Here is an 18584-nt window from a genome sequence, read left to right as displayed (position 1 = left end):
ATTTTATGTATATGAATGAGTACACTGTAGCTGTACAGATGGTTGTGAGCTACCATGTGATTGCTGGGAATTGAACTCAGGACCTCTGCTTGCTCTAGCCCTGCTTGCTCTGAAAAGAAAGAAAATCCACTTCCAGACTTTTAGGTTGTATGTAGGTATTTTCATTTCTTTTTCTTGTTCTTTTTCAAGATTTATTTATTATTATATGTAAGTACACTGTAACTGTCTTCAGATGCACTAGAAGAGGGCATCAGATCTCATTATGGATGGTTGTGAGCCATTATGTGTTTGCTGGGATTTGAACTCAGGACCTTCGGAACAACAGTTGGTGCTCTTAACCACTGAGTTATATCTCCAGCCCTTTATTTTCTTCAATTGAGTGCAGGCCTCTGTATATTTAAGATTCCTGGTTTCCCTGGTGATCTTTGGATGCAAGGACCTTTGTGCCCCAACATCATGTTCCTCATTAAAGCGTGAAGCTCTTTTGCAAGTGGGAGAAGTAGCTGAAGAGTGCATGTTTGGTTGCCTCAATCCTACTTGGGAGGGAAAAGAAAGCAATCACAGTGGGGGAAGGGGCAGAGGGAGTGGGGACAGGAAGGGGAAGTAGGGAACATGATCAGGTTTTGAGAGAGGGGAAACAGGACTTAAGTCCTGAGGACCACTAGATGGTGCTGGTCTAACTGGTAGTCTGTATGTGGAAAAATGAATATAGATCCATTCTTATCACATTGCACAAAGCTTAAGTCCAAGTGGATCAATGACCTCAATATAAAACCAGATACAATGAATTAAATAGAAGAGAAAGTGAGAAAGAACCTAATATTTATTGCCACAGAAGGAAATTTCCTAAACAGAATTCCAATGGCTCATGTTCTAAGATCTAGAATTGATAAATGGTACCTTATGAAACTGGAAAGGTCCTGTAAGGCAAGGATATAGTCAATATGACAAAGCAGCAACCTACAGATTGAGAAAAAAATCTTCACCCACATCTAGTAGAAGGTTGATATCCAAAAGAAATAAAGAATTCAAGAAGCTAACCACCAAAAAACTGAACAAGCCAATCAAAATATGGCCTTAGAAGTAAACAGAGAATTCACAACAGAGTGAGGTAACTCAGATTCAAAAGGTATTACTCACTAATCATTAGATATTAACCAAAATACAGAATACCCAAGACACAACACACAGGACTCAAAAGGTTAACAAGCATAAGCACCCAAGTGAGTTTGCCTCAAACTCACTAGGGTGGGAAAAGAAAGCCATTATAGGGGTAAGGGTAAGGGAATGACCTGGTTGGGAGAGGGCACAGTGAGGGGAAGTAGGGAAAATGATCAGGTATTGGGTTTGGGGAACAGGACTGAAGCCCTGAGGGCCAGGAGAAAGGATCGAAACAGCTAACCTCTGGTGGTAGGGGCATACTCTAGAATGTACTGGTGACATGGAAGTTGAAAAACTCTCATGATTCAAAGAGAGAGATCTTGGATGAAGTGCTCTACAATGGGGAGTGGTTATTTGTAGAGTCCACTTCCAGTAGAAGGACATGACATCAAGTGGAGGGATGGGGTTTCCTTCCCACAGTCAAAAGCTCTGACCCAGGATTGTTCCTGTCTGATGAAACTGCAGGGACAAAATGATGAAGAAGAGCATGAGAGAAAGAAATCTAGTGACAGGTCCAAATTGGGGTCCAGCTCAAGGGGGTCTAGGGTCCTGACATTGTTAATAGTGCTGTGATGTGCTTGCAGACAGGAACCTAGCGTGGTTGCCCTCTGAGAAGCCCAACAAGCGTCTGAAAGAATCAGATGCACATACTAGCACCCAGCCAATGGACAAAAGCCCAGGACCCCCATGGTTGAATTTTGGAAAGCTGGAAAAATCTGAGGAGGAAGGTGGCCCCAGGGAAAGACCAGTAGTCTCAACTGACCTGGACCTGGAGATCTCTCAAAACACTGAGCCACCAAGCAGGCAGCCTAAGAAGTGTCCATAGGTGTATGAGTTCATTTCTAGGTATTCTACTCTATTTGATTGATCTGCCTGTCTGTACTGATACCGTTTGGTTTTTATCACTATTGCTATGTAGTACAGCTTGAGATCAGGAATTGTGATGCCTCCAGAAGTTCTTTTATAGTTCAGGATTGTTTTGGCTATCCTGGGAGTGTGTGTTCTTCCATATGAGGTAGAGATTTCCACTTTCTATTTTTTTGAGATTTATTTATTTATTTATTATATATACACTCTAGATGTCTTCAGGGATACCAAAAAAAGGGCTTCAGATCTCACTACAGATGGTTTTAGGCCATTATGTGGTTCATGGGATTTGAACTCAGGACCTCTGGAAGAACAGTCAGTGATCTTAAATGCTGAGCTATCTCTCCAGCGTGAGAATTGCACCTTCAATGTGTGTACAAAATTGTGTTTGAATTTTGAGGGGAATTGCATTGAATTTGTAGATTGCTTTTGGTACCATGGCCATACGTCTATGTTTTTTGGTTGTCTATTTATCAAAACTGGTTTTTCTGAGTGATGAGCTTGTGGTCCTAGAACTTGTTTCATCTTCCAGGCTAGCCTTTAACTCAGAGAATTCTGTCTGCCTCTGCCTCTCTGCCTCTCTGCCTCTCTGCCTCTCTGCTTCTCTGCCTCCCTGCCTCTCTGCCTCTCTGCCTCTCTGCCTCTCTGCCTCTCTGCCTCTCTGCCTCTCTGCCTCTCTGCCTCTCTGCCTCTCTCCCTCTCTCCCTCTATGCCTCTCTCCCTCTCTGCCTCTCCTCCTCTGCATTTCCCAGTCTTTAAGAATTTTATTCCTAGCAATGCAATGGTGGTGCACATGCCTTTATCCCAACACTTGGGAGGCAGAGGCAGGTGGATATTTGAGTTAGAGGCCAGCCTGGTCTACAAAGTGAGTTCCTGGACACCCAGGGCTGTAAAGAGAAATCCTGTCTCAAAAACCAAAAAAAAAAAAAAAAAAAAAAAAAAAAAAAAGAAGGAGGAGGAGGAGGAGGAGAAGAAGAAAGAAGGAAGAAGAAGAATTATTATTATTTCATTCCTTCCTTAAAGTGCTTTAATATTAGTTTCTCATTAGAATAATACTTTCTAAATCTGTGGCTTCCCTCATACTTGGAATTAACAGTTGCATTGTACCATTGTATACCTCATCCTGTGTGTGTGGTCCAGTGACTTGAAGGCATTCCTGCAACTCTTTGAGTCTTAACCCTTACTAATCAGTGAGATGGAAAAGAGACCACTGGGTGAGGGTCCTCTGACTTCCATCCCTTTTATTGGGCATTTAAAATGAAATGGGACTTGAGACAGAATTGACTTCACTGACCAACTCTGATGCTGCTGTATTCACAGCACAGAGAGGGATGGGGGGACAAGGACGGGGGCTTTCATGTTTCACAGTATTTGGTTGTCATTTGCAGTGAGTAGTCAGGTCATCAAAGTTTGATAATCATTAAAAGTCCTGACTGGCAAATTTGTCAGTTTCATAAACCTGGGTAATAAAAACTCTGCCTGATGAACTGAACTCATTTTTAGAAACCAAAATTCTGTAGTTTCACCCAGTTAACCAATACAGAAGATATGAGCAGACTGGTGTGGCTCTTCCTAACAGGAATGTTATTACTCCTGTCTGAAAATGCAGAATCAGGGAGAAAATATACGAGTAATACCTGGTGTGCGTTAATACTTATGTCTACGCCCTAGAGAATATTGACCCACAAAGCCGATCTTAACTTTCTGGGACAAATGACCTATTTAACAAGTCAAAGAGGACCTGGCCTTGAGTTTCTCCCAGCATCCCTCAGAGTCTACCAGTTAGAGGTTAGGGCTGTCATACCACAAACCCCAACACAGTGATTGAACTGCCCTTCTCTGTGCAGCTCTTCCTGATGCAATTGGGCCATTTTGGTGACCTGGTTGCTTTCTCTGCCATTTCCCTCCTTTCCCTTTGGTCTGTTTCTCTTCTCCTCCCTCTCTTGCATGGGTCATGTTCATGACTAAACTCTCCAACATTTCCATGCCTTTGCCTATGTCCTCCTTTTTTCCCTAATAAACTTTCTGCGCCATTATACCTTGGAGCAGCCACGTGGTTTTTTTGTTTGTTTGTTTGTTTGTTTTTTGTTTTCTTTTTTTTGTTATTGTTGTTCTTTTTTTTGTCATTTTTATTTTCTTTTACCTCCATTTACCACACCTTGTTTTCACATTAATGGCCAGTTTATTTATTTATTTTTTTATTTTTATTTTTATTTTTTTTTCCATTCAGGGTTTCTCTGTGTAGCCCTGGCTGTCCTGGCACTCACTCTATAGACCAGGCTGGCCTTGATCTCAGAAATTCGCCTGCCTCTGCCTCCGGAGTGCCAGGATTAAAGGCGTGCGCCACCACGCCCGGCTGCCAGTTTTTGCTTTAATTGTTGTTACTGTTTAAATTTGACTGAAGTTTGGGTGCAGGACTTACTTTCTATGAAGTAGAGATGACTGCACTGTACACTGATTGTGTCATGTAATGTTCACAAAGAGGACCCTGTGCCTTGGAAGGAGAACAGGAAGTGCTCTGGTGACTCCAAAGTTTGACTAAAATACATTTTCCCAGTCTAGGGCTCTGTCTAGCCACAGGGTGGATGGACAGAGCTAGGAAGGCCTCACTGTCTGAGCCTTTTGATCTTTGATCCCTTAATGGAGGAGCTGCTACTTTCCTGAGAACTGGTTTGGTTGTTTTAGCCAATGAAGGACTCTGGGTAAGCCAAGGAATTAGTAGTACTAGTGGGTGGGGACTTACAGGTTCATTCCAGGATTCGCCTCTAAAGTAGCTGTAGGGAGCTATGAGAGTTTGGAAAGTTGAACAGGGTACAAGTTGTCGCAGATTATGGGACTCACTAAAGTTAGACTATAAATATTCTCATCCTGCGATGACCATGAACTTACAGTGACCAGAGGCAGAATGCAGTCAATTGAATGTAAAATCTTTCTATCTGTGATGATGCCTTTGCACATCATTTGTCCTTAATAACTATTTACAGGGAGGTCTTTGAAGCTTGTGTAAGAGGAAAGTTTCTAGATGAAAGTCCTCCTTGAGGATAGGATTGGAGTGTCAATAGACCCATTCCTGTTCTTTGTGTCTACTGGCTTGTGGTTAAAAGTGCTCAGTCAGCTTCTTTCTCATGCTGTCATGCTGTCATCATATTGACTCTATCCCTAAATCAAATATGATAGTGTAGAAGCAATTCCCATTCAGTCCTACCTGATTTTGCTATGTCGTGTTTATGTAGTTTTCATTTTGTTGTTTTTCTTTTTGAAGACAGGGTTTCTCTGTGAAATCCTGGATATCCTGGAAGTAGTTATGTAGACTAGAATAGAACTACATTTAGAGATCTACCTATGTGACTCTTCTCAGTTGGGATTATATATGCGTCAAGATGCCTGGCTTTATTGTTTCAGGGCCAGGAATGTATGCTTTTTTACACATGACAATCATGTATTGTTGTTTTGTGCTTCACTTACATCTTGAATAATAAAGTTTGCCAGAGAGTATTATTCTAATTCCCAGAATGGCACGTAATTGTGACAAGTAATAGTGCCTGATCCTTCCAATTCATTTGATTTTAAGAGTGAGACACTCTTCCTACATGTTGTCTTTCTTTTGAAATATTTGAATGACTATGAATGCATATGCACCTCTGTGTGCTTGGTCCTCATTATATATAGTCCAAAGATAGCCTCAGAACTCCTTAATTTGGAGTCATGAATAGTTCTGAGCTTCCATGATAAGCACTTGCTATTGAGTCCTATATCTAAGACCAGTAAGAGATATTAAGCCGGAGCCATATCTACTACACACTATGTTGTTTATTTATGAAAATCATTTACTTTGCTAATGTTTCCATTTGTTCATTGTAACTTTATACAACGATTGCCTTTAAGTAACATCTTTTTTGTTTTTTTTAAAGATTAATTAATTAATTTATTTATTTATTTATTTATTTATTATATGTAAGTACACTGTAGCTGTCTTCAGAAACACCAGAAGAGGGCATCAGATCACTTTAAGGATGGTTGTGAGCCAAAATGTAATTGCTGGGATTTAAACTCAGGACCTTAGAAGAGCAATCAGTGCTCTTAACCACTGAGCCATCTCTCCAGCCCTTTAAGTAACATCTATTTATTAAGTAACATCTTATTTAATTTATTTAAACTGGGGAATTTCAGGATCTTGGAATATGAAGACAGAAGAACTACAGTGACTATTTAATTCTTTGTAGGAAGTTCACTGAAAACCTCTGAGATTCCTTCTATCTTTCTTCTTCGGTTGTTTATTTTGTTGATTTTATTGTTGTTCAGTGCTTTTATTTTGTTGATTTTTGTCTGTGTTGTTGTTGTTGTTTGATAGATTTTTTTTTGGGGGGGCAGGGTTTCTCTGTATAGCCCTGGCATTCCTGGAACTCACTTTGTAGACCAGACTGGCCTCGAACTCAGAAATCCGCCTGCCTCTGCCTCCCAAATGCTGGGATTAAAAGCGTGAGCCACCACACCTGACTTGTTTGATAGATTTTTGCAGCAGAGACAGGGTCATAACGAGTAGTGCTGCCTTTCTTGATCTTGTTTAATAGACAAGATTGGCATACAAGTCAATGAGACACACATGCCTGTACTTGGTGAGCATTTCAATTAAGGGCATGAGCAAATACACCCAGCTTGCTAGTAGTTTTTTTGTTGTTTATACTGATTTATCAGTGGTGTTAATCTGTTTGCACCCTGCTCTGTATTTTACTTGGCATTTCTTTTGCTAGACTATATGCTCTTCAAAGAGCACAGCATTCTCAAATGAACTTCATAATTTGGTTTTCTTTTTTTGTCTTTTAAAAAAATATTTATTTATCATTATATGTTAGTACATGGTAGCTGTCTTCAGGCACACCAAAAGAGGGCATCAGATCTCATTATGGATGGTTGTAATCCACCATGTGGTTGCTGGGATTTGAACTCAGGACATTCAGAAAAGTAGTCGGTGCTCTTAACCACTGAGCCAGTTCTCCAGCCCCATAATTTGGGTTTCATAATTTGGTATGAAAATGATTTCATGATTATAGCAGGATTTCTCTGTCATGGGCAATATGTGGGGATTATCAAGAACAAATGCATATATTGTCAGTCAAGTATTCATTACAGTATTATCACTATCACACTTTGTGTTGTACACATATATGGGATTTTAGGATGCATTGACCTTTGATGATGTGCATGTACACTTCACTCGGGAGGAGTGGTCCTTCTGGATCCATCTCAGAAGAGACTTTACAAAGATGTCATGCTGGAGAACTACAGGAATCTCACCGCTATAGGTAAACCTGAATTTTCCTTTCAGTTTTAAAATAAGGTGGGGGAACGGCTGATTTCTTTGTTATTGAAGCCCTGTGTAATCTTGAATGAGAATAAGGAAGAATGAGACAAATAAAGCAGGCATGGTTCTAAGGTTCAGTGAAAATAGTGGCTTATGGAGAAATTTCCAACAATAATTATTTTCTGGTCCTATATTTTAGGCTACAATTGGAAAGACCATAACATTGAAGAACATTCTCAAAATGATAGAAGATATGGAAGGTAATTTTTTGTGAAACTTTATTCTAATGAGCTTCTACAGAAAACATAATGTGTTCTCTAAGTTTTAAGGAGCAGCAACAGTATTGTCTTTTACTGCTTTAGGTTAGTTTTTGAGCATTAGATTCTCACAAAACCAAGTACCTTGATTCCAGGCAGCTGATAGGTTGTTGTAATGCATTCCTCTATCAAAGTATTTCTTAACTGATATAACTGTTTGAATCGTATCACCATTAGAGCTACACTGTAGCACTGCCATTCCATGTACATTCACACCAATCAGATATTGCAAATTGTACACACACTGAATATGTATATGTCCAAAATCTTCTACTGAGCAAATAGTTCATTGTTAAGCTGCTGTTACTCATATACTTGTCTTAAATCTGTTAAGTTTAGTGAGAGGGGAATTTTATGAGTGTTAAGGATGTTGTGCTGGAGAAACCTTACTCCCTACCATATGAGGAACAAAAAGTCAAACTGTGTGAATGTAAGGTGGAAACCCTTTATTTGTTATTCTTTTAATAGGTATATCATATGTCATACTTGATACAGGCCATATGAGCAGAAGGATTTTGAAAGAAACAGAGTATCTCCCTCTTTCCTAGAACTTTTTATTAGGTCATAGACTGTTGCAGTAAATCTCCAACCCAAACAGGCCCCAGCAATGGAAATACAAACTCTGTTAATATGAACACGTGCTGTGCGCCTAGACTGGGCAGATCTACTGCTACTCACTCTACCATCTTCTCCATCCATGAGTCCCCCGCGAACTTGCAGTTTCTCTGGGCCATGTGCTTCTGCTCTGCTTTTCTTCTTCCTCCTCCTCTTTGCCCTCTCCCTCTTCCATTTTCTCCTTCTTCTTTCTCCCCACCTTCCCCTCAACTTTCCCTTTAATCTGCCCAATCATCAGCTCTCTTTATTTTACAAATTAAGGTGGGAAGCGGGTTTACAGGAAATCACAAGGGCTGACTTATTCCTTGTTCACAGCCACTCACAGGAGAATGTAATTATCATCAAATATAATTAGGCAAGGTCTATCCACCACAGTATATGATAGGCCCCATTTTGAGGAGACTTTCTGAATGTGATACAAGTTTGTTGTCACTTAGATTTTCAGCTTCATTTGTAATACAACCATAAAATTATACTGCAGAAAATCCTATGAGCATTAAGAAGATGGAATTTTTGATTGTCCTTCACTTTTCAAATATGATATGACTCACAGTGGAAGAAAATTTGTGAACATAATTATAGAGGTAAATCTGTGAATTCATGCAGTTTTCTTCAAGTATCTGAAAAACTTGATGTATATAAAGTCTGGTGTAAATGTGAGCAATGGAATAAACGCCCTCAACATCACAGGTATCTCCAATGATGAAAAACAACCCACAAGGAAGGGGAACACCAAGACTGTAAACAATGTGATAAAACATTTTTTTCATAGATTCATTTTCTTATTTATTTTGTGTATGTGAACTCACTGTCAATTTCTTCAGACAGACCAGAAGAGGGTATGGAATTCCATTAGAGATGGTTGAGAGCCACCATATCGAAGCTGGGATTCGAACTGAGGACCTCTGGAAGAGAAGTCAATGCTCTTAACAGCTAAGCCATCTCTCTAGTCCCGTGATACAACCCTAAGATCAGAATGTACCCTATAATTAGACCAAATTTTCAAACTAATTTAAACAGATAGAAAGGATTCATCATTGTAATTAATGTAATAAAATTTTCATGTCCCAATTATCATTGCAGGCATGAAAGAACTCCTGCTGGAGAGAAACCCTATGAATATATACAATGGAATAAAGCCTTCAAATATCACAGTCATCTTCAAAAGCTTGAAAGAAACCAAACTGGAGACAGACACTCTGAAGTCTTTCAACATAGTAAAGTGCTTGCATATCAAAGTACTCTCCAAAGAAATAAAAGAAGAGATACTGGAGAGAAACCCTACAAATGTAATAAATGTGATAAAGCCTTTTTACAGCTCAAGTATCTTCGAGCACATGAAAGAACACATACTGGAGAGAAACCCTATGAATGTAATCAATGTGGTAAAGCCTTTTTACATTCCAGCTATCTTCGAATGCATGAAAGAACACATACTGGAGAGAAACCTTACCAATGTAATCAATGTGGTAAAGCCTTTGTACAAAGGAGTTATCTTCAAAGCCATAAAGTAGTACATACTGGAGTGAGACCCTACATATGTAATCAGTGTAATAAAGCCTATCCACGCCGGAGTTGTCTCCGAAAACATGAAAGAACACATACTGGAGAAAAACCTTATATATGTAATCTGTGTAATAAAGCCTTTTCACAACAGAGTAATCTCCGAATACATGAAAGAACACATACTGGAGAGAAACCTTATATATGCAATCTATGTGATAAAGCCTATTCACAACAGAGTTGTTTCCAAATACATGAAAAAACACATACTGGTGAGAAACCCTATAAATGTAATCAGTGTGATAAAGGTTTTGCACAGCTCAGGTACCTTCGAGCACATGAAAGAACACATACTCAAGAGAAAACCTACAAATGTAATCAATGTGGTAAATCCTTTGCATAGCTCACCTATCTTCGAGTACATGAAAGAAGACATAGTGGAGAGAAACCCTACAAATGTAATGAATGTGATAAAGCCTTTTTACAGCTCAAGTATCTTCGAGTACATGAAAGAAGACATAGTGGAGAGAAACCCTATAAATGTAATGAATGTGAAAAAGCCTTTTTACATCCCAGCTTTCTTCGAATGCATGAAAGAACACATACTGGAGAGAAACCCTATGAATGTAATCAATGTGGTAAAGCCTTTTTGCAACCCCAGTATCTTCGAAAACATGAAAAAACACATACTGGAGAGAAACCTTGCAAAGGAGATCAATGTGGTAAAGCCCTTACACAAAGCAGTCATCTTAAAACCCATAAAGTAATACAAACTGGTGGGAGACTCTAAATATGTAATCAGTGTGATGAAGCCTATTCACACCGGAGTTATCTTCTAATACATGAAAGAACACATCCTGGAGAGAAACCTTATAAATGTAATCAGTGTAGTAAGTCATTTATATCTCACAGTCATCATCAAGCTGATGAAAGAATTTATACTGGATAGAAACCCTACAAATGTAATGAATGTGATAAAGCTTTTTCACAGCCCAGGTATCTTCGAATACATGAAAGAACACATACTGGAGAGAAACCTTACAAATGTAATCAGTGTGATAAAGCCTTTGCACAAGGCAATAATTTCAAAGTGCATACAAGGATGCATACTGGAGAGATCCCTATGAATGTAATCACTGTGGTAAAGCCTTTGCATATGACTAATCTTTTGGGATGCATAAAAGAACAGATACTGGAGAGAAACATTACCAACATACTCAATGTGGTAAAGCCTTTGCAGAAAGCAGTCATCTTCAAACCCGTAACATACTACATACTGGAGAGACTCTGCAAATGTAATCAGTGTGATAATGCCTCTTCACAACAGAGAGGTCTCCAAATACATAAAAGGAAACATTCTGTAGAGAAACCTTAGAAATGTAGTCATTCTGATGAAGCCTATTCACAGCACAATGGTCTTACATACAATAACTCATACTGGAGAGAAACCCTATGCATGTAAGGGATTTGGTAAAGCCTTTACACATTACAATATGCTCCAATAACATAAAAATGACCATACTGAAGAAACTCTATGAATGTAATCACAGGGTGAAGCATTTGAACGTCACAGTAGTCTCTGGAAACAAAAAAGGAACCATCTAGGAAAGAACTCCTATAAAGTTCTTTAACATGGTAAGGTCTTTGCACATATCTGTAGTCTTCATCCTCATGGAAGGATTCATACAGTAGAGAAACCATATGAACAAAAGAAATGTGGTAAAGCTTTTGCTCATCAAAGTTATCTCTTATTATAGAAAAAAGGAGATATTAGAGAAAGATCCTACAAGTATGATAGTAGTGATGAAGCCATTTAACAACACAGTTATCTCTGACTACATTAAAGGAAAGATAATGATGACAAACACTATGAATGTAATAAATGGGGTAAGCCCATTATATAACATGGTCATCTTTGAATACAGAAAATGTCATACTAGGCAGGAACCCTATGAATATAAGCAATGTAGTAAACACATGAAACCATTCATACTGGAGAGAACAGTATTGAAGGTATTAAATATGTTGATGTCTTTGCTTGTTGCCTTGGTCTGTAGATAAACACACAAAAATCATAATGCAGAAGAGCAACCCTCCAAATATAATTGACGTGATAAAACATTTTTATAAGTTATCTTTGAATACATTAACACATACTGAAGAGAAAAACCTATGAATGTAAGCAATAGTGTGGCACCTTTTCATATTAAGGTAAAAGAATATATGCTCTGGAAAAACCCTCCAAAAGCAGTCTGTGAGATGAAGCCATTTTACATCACAGTCATCTTCAAAATCATGCAAAGAGTTGTTCTGGAGAGAAACCTTATGAATGTATTTTAAATCGTAAAGCCTTTGGAAATTTCTATAGCCTTCATGATCATGAAAGTATTCATAGAGGAGTGAAACTGAATGCAAGCAATGTGGTAAACCCTTTGCTTACACATCACAGTTCTCACCAAATGCAGAAAACAACACATACTGGTGAGAAACCTTATGAGTATATTTAATATTGTGAAGCCTTTGCACATTTCTGTAATCATCATCATAACTATTTATACTGGAGAGAAGGCCTGTGAATTCGAGTAATGTGGCAAACTTTTTTATCTGCTTCCTTGTAAAACGTTTATTTAGGATCCCTGAGTGGTTTGACACCTGATAACATGGAGGTGGTTGTCAGGGAAACCAAGACTGAAAGAGAAGTCACTCTAAGGCTGGGGAAATCAGGTATTTACAGAGAGTCCTGGAGTATGGATGAACTGTCAGGGAGGGAGCCTTAAGGGTGGAAGCCAGAGGATCTAAAGGCCAAATAGTGGTGCTTGTGGAGACCCAGAAGACAAGCTAGCTCCTGTTGTACTTTCTGTATCCACCAAGCTGTTTTGGCTCAGCTCCCTTCCAGGTCTTCCATTCTTCTTGGAAACTCTAAGTAGCTGTCAAAGCCAGAACCTCATAGTCCACCAGTTGTCAGTACCCAGTTGTTCCTTAAACTGAGGAGTCCAGACGCTGTCATTGCTCTAAGTTATTTGGTCGATAGAAATAATGATATTCTAAAGAGCATTTATAGATCTCCCTTTGGGTAATATGTAGTGAAACCATGTACCCTTTGAAATTTGAATTTCCCCTAAACTCAATCTGGGAAAGACTGGTTCCTCCAGATGAGAATGTCCTTGTTGAATAAGAAAGGAAGCAACAATTCGCATGGGTTTACAGATGGGAAACATTCATATACATTGGTTAGATTTCTTAATTGTGCATATATCTTGCCTGCTATCTGCTCACATTAGGACCCCAAGGATAATTAGGTTATATCTTCATCACTTGTTCAAATAAGTCACACTGAATAAATACCTCAATAATTTTAATTTTCATTAGTAATTTGTTTTTCTTATGTATTGAATTCTCTCTCTCTCTCTCTCTTCTTTTTAGGAATTTTTTTATTACAGTGTAAGTACACTGTAGCTGTCTTCAGGCACACCAAAAGAGGGCATTAGCTGTCATTACAGATGATTGTTTGCCACCATTTAGTTGCTGGGAATTGTATTCAGGACACCTCTGGAAGAGCAGTCAGTGCTCTTAACCACTCAGCCATCTCTACAGCCAAATTTCTCTCTCTAGCTGAATACTCCCACTATGAATCTCTGGCAGGCATGGATGTCAGTAGAACATAAAACAGATCTGCCCACCATGCTGTCTGAGTGACTGCATGACAGATGGCCATGTCACAGCTAGGGAACTTGATTCATTTAATTAATTTAATAAGTATGAGAGGCTGAGCTGTGGTATGAATAGCCATGCACAGACTCTGGTCCTAACTGGAGTAACAGAAGGAAGTACCCATCAAATGCATACCTCCTGTTCCTTGTGACTATGAGCAATATAGTTTTCTTTCATCATTTGAATCTCTTTAACTCAGCAAAGGACTGGTGTTAAAGTGTCCTTATGCTACAGTTACTGAAAACCAGACTCACACAGATAAGTAGCTTTACAACGGAGTTAAGTGTAACTGCTCATCTTACTCATCCAAGCCAGGCATTGTAACACTGGCCTATGATCATTGTCCTTAGAAAATGGAGGGAGGAATCTCAAAGTCATGCAAGGTGAAAATGGTTAATTGGGTGTGGTGAGAGTCCCATGGATCCAACTGGAGATTTTGATTGCCTCATATCAGCCGCTCAGCTAGATTTCAACTTAACCCAATTTCTGCTGTTGTTTCTCTCCATGTGGCACTGAACGCATATATTGGCTATTCCTGGTTGTCAACTTGACTATATCTGGAATGAACTACAATCCAGAATTGGATGGCTTACCAGTGACCCTAATCTGGAGGCTTGGTAGATAAGTTTCTGACCTGGATCTTGATATGGACATCTTGATGCATTGTGGCTATGGATTCCAGAAGATTAAGACAGGGTGATCTCTGAGTTCAAGGTCATCTGGGATTAAAGGTGTGGTGGTACACATCTTTAATCTGGGTTACACCTTTTGCTGGAGACTATATAAGGACATTGGAAGAAGGAAGGCTGGCTCTCTCTCCTTTGCCTGCTTCCCGTGTGAGACTGAGCAACTGCTAGATCCTTGGACTTCCATTCTACAGCTGCTACTGACCATTGTTGGGAGTTGGACTGCAGGCTGTAAGTGATAAATTCCTTCACGATATAGAGACTATCAATAAGTTCTGTGACTCTCGAGAGCGCTGACTACACTGCTGTTCATCCCTGTGCCTTTCATGTCCATACTTCCATCCTGCTACATCCGTGCCTGTTAGTGCTTCTATCCAGCTCTAGCCACCAGGTCTTTATTATACAAAAAGCCATGCTCTTCACTCATCCACTTGGCAGTGGGGTCTTACTTGATCTTCCCCAGGGTGGCTTGTCTTTCTTTGCGGGGCAGGTGAGGAAAGGACAAATGAACAAACATTTGCATATCCTGCTAGCCTGGCACAACTAACATGGCAATTAACAATTGAGAATACAGGGACATACGGTAAATGTGTGGTTATCCCACACTCAAGTATAATAGCTGTGCTCAGCCTGGAAGTAGTTGTCCACGTTTCTTCGTTCAGGGTTTATTTTTAAATTCTAAGTGAGTTACCATGGCATTCTGCAGTTCCACTTACCACATTCTGAGGTGAGACCTTGGGACTATGATGATGAGCCCATGAAGGACAGAGATTCTTTGTTCTTGGCCACCTGGCTTTTGTGAGTGAATCAGTGCACTTTGGAAAATAGTGATAATGTAAATTGAGTGAGAAGCCAAAACTTTCAGTGTCTCATTTTTCCCAGTGATGAACCTTGGGACCTGGGGTCCTCTGGCCCACACTTTTATGTTCAAGTCTCCCAGAATGTCTTACTTGACTCCTGAAGCAAGGAGTATGAAAGCCTGCCTGGGTTGTGAAAAGAGTTTCTTGATCATTTCTTGTGGACAATTGGTATGCATTCATGCTCTTACCATAGTATCAAAGAAATAGAAGAGAGGGCACAAATAGCAAGACTTGAAGCTGTTGGAAAGCCAGGCCTCCCCAAATATTACAGGGCTTTCAGGGGACCTTACTGAGGTTAATAATAAGGACACAGACACACCTGTATAGTAGGAGGCTGTAGTCCTATCACAGAAAACACTACCTTGTACCTCAGGATTTGTCTCTTTTGCAGTAGCTTTCTGCTTCTGCCAAGCCTGGTTTACCCCTCAACACTATTAACTCTGATTCTTGGCTATCTTTGATATATCCAAGAACATTAACATTGTTTAAAAATTCTAATTTTATTCTTTAAACACCTACAAATGTGGAATCCCATTGTTTACGTCATTTGCATAGTTGGGTGATTCCATCCTACCATCTCTAATGTCTTCTTTGCAGTGACTGGAAGCCCATCACAGCAGAAGAGAACAAAGCACTTTAACCTTTAAAGACACAGAATTCTACCGGTAACCGGTAACAAACCTCAGAACCACAGTTAATTAGCACAGACAGACCTGACAAGATTTATCATTTGTACTGATCGGTGCGACTCCCCAATTATACCGTTTAATTTTAATTACTTTACTTTTTAAAAATGTTTAATAAGAGCATCAACTTTTAAGTTACTTACATTAAATGTCTTTAAATTATTCTTAACTGAGCACTGTTTTGGCCAAACTTTTTAATTGCTCACCTTCCTTGCTGACTTGAAGCTTGCAGTCCCAGTTCCTGCCCAATGGTTTCTTTTACTCAGTGGACCATTAGTAAAATGCGTGGGAAAAGTTGGACTGAGATTGGGCAGAGAGGGAGCACCCTGCAGGATGTCATGCTCAGGAGACTCAGAGGGAGCACCCTCAAGGACCTCGTGCTCAGGAGACTCAGAGGGAGCACCCTTCAGGACCTCGTGCTCAAGAGACTCAGAGGGAGCACCCTCCAGGACCTCGTGCTCAGGACACTAAGAGGGAGCACCCTCCAGGACCTCATGGTCAGGAGACTCAGAGGGAGCACCCTCCAGGAACTCGTGCTCAGGACACTAAGAGGGAGCACCCTCCAGGACCTCATGGTCAGGAGACTCAAAGGGAGCACCCTTCAGGACCTTGTGCTCAGGATACTAAGAGGGAGCACCCTCCAGGACCTCGTGCTCAAGAGACTCAGAGGGAGCACCCTCCAGGGCCTCGTGCTCAGGACACTAAGAGGGAGCACCCTCCAGGACCTCGTGATCAGGAGACTCAGAGGGAGCACCTTCCAGGACCTCATAATCAGGAGACTCAGAGGGAGCACCCTCCAGGACTTGGTACTAGAGAGACTCAGAGGAAGCACCCTCCAGGACCTCGTGATCAGGAGACTCAGAGGGAGCACCCTCCAGGACCTCGTGCTAGAGAGACTCAGAGGGAGCACCCTCCAGGACCTCGTGGTCAGGAGACTCAGAGGGAGCACCCTCCAGGACCTCGTGCTAGAGAGACTCAGAGGGAGCACCCTCCAGGACCTCGTGCTAGAGAGACTCAGAGGGAGCACACTCCAGGACCTCGTGGTCAGGATACTCAGAGGGAGCACCCTCCAGGACTTCATGCTCAGGACACTAAGAGGGAGCACCCTCCAGGACCTCGTGCTCAGGAGACTCAGAGGGAGCACCCTCCTGGATTTTCATGCTCAAGAGACTCAGAGGGAGCACCCTCCAGGATTTTCATGCTCAAGAGACTCAGAGGGAGAACCCTCCAGGACCTGGTGCTCAGGAGACTTAGAGGGCTCACCCTCCACGACCTCGTGCTCAGGAGACTCAGAGAAAGCACCCTCCATGACCTCATGCTCAGGAGACTCAGAGGGAGCACTGTCCAAGACCTCGTGCTCAGGAGACTCAGAGGGAACACTCTCCAAGACTTCATGCTTAAGAGGAAGACGGTGATTGAACCATAAATCAAGGTAGAACTGTGAGTCTGGTACTGTAACAGCCAGACGATACCTTCCCATCCACTCAGGAAGCCAGCCTGCTCTGTCATGTCACCCAAATGTCTCTAGTGAACATTTCAAGAAGCCTAAGAAAAATCTGTCTCATCTGGCCACGATTTGATTGACAAGTCCAGTTTCTCTATTTTTTTGTCAGTGCTTCCCAACTTAAGATCAATCAGAACAGGCCAATATGTTCCACAATCCATTCACGTAGGAACTCTGCTTAAAGCTACCACCTTCATCTTCCTGGTGACAAAGGCTTCCAATCCTGCCCTTCTCTATTTCCACTGTTCAGTGTTCCCATTCCCAACCTTCTCTCAACACTTTGCCATAGCAGACATAATGGAGATTATGCTGCCTCCCAAGGCATAGCGAGCTGGGAACAAACAGCCAGCACCTACTCTATCTTGGGTGATCTTCATTTACATAATAACTGCAAGAAAATTGTTGAATTGAGAATGAAACTGAGTAATGAGTTATCTCCAGGGACTCCAGACTAATGCTCATACAGCTAGCTCTGTTTCTGTCCTTAGTCTTTGAATGATTGTGATGGCCTCACTCATTGTTGATGGCTCCTACTTAAACTAGTTGTCCTTTGCCTAGTCTCTGTGTTGTTCTTAGTAAAACCTTGGACAAAAACGATGCCCAACTTCTGGCCCATTTATTGACTTAATTATTGCTTCAGTGCCTTGCAGTAGATCTGTGTATCCAAACATCCCAATACAAAGGAGATTTAGAAGTATCGGTAACTTTCACAGCAGAGGGAATTCCCAAGGCCCCAGATCTTCCACAGATGTACACTGGAGGAAACGGTTCTGGGCTCTTAGTGTATTCCTCAAAAAGCCCTGTGGTGTTCTTTGATTGGTTCCCTTGGCAAGGGAGACAGATACAGACTAATGCTCTGTATACATGTTTAGAATGAGTATTGATTGAACTTGTGCAATGCAAGTCTAGATTTCTTTTTGTTGCATTTCTTCTTTCTCTCCTAGGGAAAATTAATGCATAATTGCATGCTCTGTCAGTTGCTGGCATCACTAACCACCAGATGCAATGTCTCCTTATGCTCACAGTTCTGGGGACACACTGTGAGTCCTCTACCCCAGGCTGTGCCTTGCTCATGTGTAGCTGAGACAGGAAATCACAAGCTGGAGATGATGACACTTTCTGTACTGAGTGCTTTTCCCCCTTATCCTCCTGTTAGCTCAAACGTGTGCAGAGATGGTATGGCTAGACTTCTGGCTTGGCTGATCAGCAGGGATAATGCCTTTGAATAGCCTAAGCAAAAGTATTAGAAGATAGAGCTTGTTACAGTTTAAATATGCTTGCCCAGGGAGTGGCACTATTAGAAGATGTGGCCTTGTTGGAGTATGTATGTCCCTCTTGGAGTAGGTGTGTCACCATGGGTGTGGGTTTTAAG

General features: G+C 40.9%; 1 pseudogene across 1 annotated transcript in view; it reads left to right on the top strand.

The window, feature by feature from the left end:
• Positions 1-13122, top strand: part of Gm2381 (predicted gene 2381) — a 50408-nt pseudogene extending 37286 nt beyond the window's left edge. The window contains exons 2-4 of the transcript NR_046214.1: positions 7206-7331; positions 7530-7590; positions 9346-13122. The product of NR_046214.1 is annotated as a predicted gene 2381 (transcript). The remainder of the gene's footprint in view (positions 1-7205; positions 7332-7529; positions 7591-9345) is intronic.
• The last annotated feature ends 5462 nt before the right edge of the window (positions 13123-18584 follow it).

Source organism: Mus musculus, chromosome 7 (assembly GCF_000001635.26).
Source record: "Mus musculus strain C57BL/6J chromosome 7, GRCm38.p6 C57BL/6J".
Classification (NCBI taxonomy): Eukaryota; Metazoa; Chordata; class Mammalia; order Rodentia; family Muridae; genus Mus; species Mus musculus.
Note: the sequence above shows the minus strand (reverse complement) of the source record. Positions and strands in the feature narration are given on the sequence as shown.